Source organism: Crocuta crocuta, unplaced genomic scaffold, assembly GCF_008692635.1.
Source record: "Crocuta crocuta isolate KB4526 unplaced genomic scaffold, BGI_CrCroc_1.0 scaffold318, whole genome shotgun sequence".
Classification (NCBI taxonomy): domain Eukaryota; kingdom Metazoa; phylum Chordata; class Mammalia; order Carnivora; family Hyaenidae; genus Crocuta; species Crocuta crocuta.
This window is the reverse complement of record NW_027531425.1, coordinates 5,730,379-5,732,043: the sequence shown is the minus strand read 5'-3', so window position 1 is coordinate 5,732,043 and position 1,665 is coordinate 5,730,379. Positions and strand designations below refer to the sequence as shown.

Below are 1,665 nucleotides of genomic sequence, written 5' to 3'. Positions count from 1 at the left end.
GCGCTGGCGGCGGCCGCGGGGACTGGGGACAGTGGGCGGCCCACGGCTAGGCGTGCGTCGTGCCTGGGGGTCGGTTACCTCTCGGTGATGCTGGGGTCTCGCCGAGCATCCAGGAAGGGCTGCGGGCGTCCCCTGGGGGCTGCGGCCCCTGAGACCCAACTTGAGGGTTGGGTGCTGGAGGAACCCGGTTGGTTCAAAGAGGCATTGGCGCTCGCACCTGGGCGGCCGCGAGGCCGGGGCGTGGGGGACGCGGCGCCGTGAGCCGGACCCGGAACCGCTTCTGGCTGCGGAGAGGGACTCCTCTGGGCGCCCGTGAGGCCAGCGGAATATTGGATCGAAAAGGAAAAGTTTGTGCCCCTGGTTGCGGCGCCCGCGCTTCTGAAAGACTAGGGAAAAGGCGCTCAGGGAAAACGCTGGATCAAGAAGCAGGGCAGGCAAGAATAAGGGTTTGGGGGCGGGGGAGATGCGAGGGAAATGCCACTGTAATATTTTTCCTTGTAAAGTTCGGGAGGGGAGTTCATGACACGACCTCCTGTCCAAAGCAGAAAGTTAGACTTCCATTGTGCCCAGGGCTCAGGAGAAGCCGCGGGCCGCTCGCTCAGCTCTGGGTTCGAAAACATCGTGGGAAGGGCCAGGGCACGACTTCCTCTGTGCCACTCGGCCTGCACCTCGAGGGGAGCCCCCGGGGGTGGGGACCCCATTCCCATACTTGTTCTCGGCTGAGCCGGGGACGCGCCCTAGTCCAACCAGAAAGAAGACCGCCACTGAGTTTCGGGACCGCTTACTAAGGGGGGGTTTACCCGCGTGCCTCTCTTCGGCCCTAGCTTTACAAGCCCCCACGGCCCTCTCTACTTTCTCAAGACAGGGACTTTTTTGCCCCAACGGATTCCGTTCCCCCAACGCCTGCTTGGGTACAGCACCTGGGAAACTCTGAAAGATGCCCGGGTCTCGCATAGCGCGACTGTCCACCCACATCGCCTCTGGCTTTGTCCAAGAGGGTCCCCATCCCCATCCCTGGTCTTTGAGCGTTGGATCCCCGAGATGGGCACCGAATCCTCCTGCACACGGTTGCCTGGCTGTGCCTTTAGGTGCGCAGCTAGAGTTTACTTTGTTGGGAGAAGGGGAGGTAGAGAAGAACACACTTGGTACAGTTTTCCCCGTCGCGAAAACGTGCCACAGGACAATAGTTACGAGTTTTGGAAGACACGGGGCTATAAACCAACTTCCCAAACCCCCAGCTTCCCAAAGCCCGAGTGCGGACCTCTTTGGGGCTGGCGACCCTGGGAGACCTGCGCTCAGCATCTCCTTACTTCTATTTCATTGAGCTCAAGGAGCCTGCCTCCACGCGAACACCTTTTCCCGGGACCCCAGCCCCCAGCCCCAAACTCTGGCTAACTCACTCCGGTTTAAGCCCCAGGCCAGCGCTCTGTGTCTCCGGAAGAGACGTCTCAACTCAGCAGGTCGGTGCTCGGCCCTCAGCCTCAAAGTGGTGCAAGTGACCTCACCTCCCCACGGCCCTTTCCAGAGGCCTGCAGAATCCGTAAAGGAAAAAAAAAATATTTTAAAAAGAAAAGAGGAAAGGAACGAGTCCTTGGCGAAGAGGCCCCATTAGGGTGATGGAGTGCCCGGGAACTTTGGGGATGCAGTAGGAGCTACTTCTCTTTC

At 60.2% G+C, this 1,665-nt stretch overlaps 1 protein-coding gene across 2 annotated transcripts in view; it reads left to right on the top strand.

The window, feature by feature from the left end:
• Positions 1-1,665, top strand: part of NR5A2 (nuclear receptor subfamily 5 group A member 2) — a 130,962-nt gene that overhangs the window by 12,112 nt on the left and 117,185 nt on the right. The gene's annotated exons all lie outside the window — the stretch shown is intronic.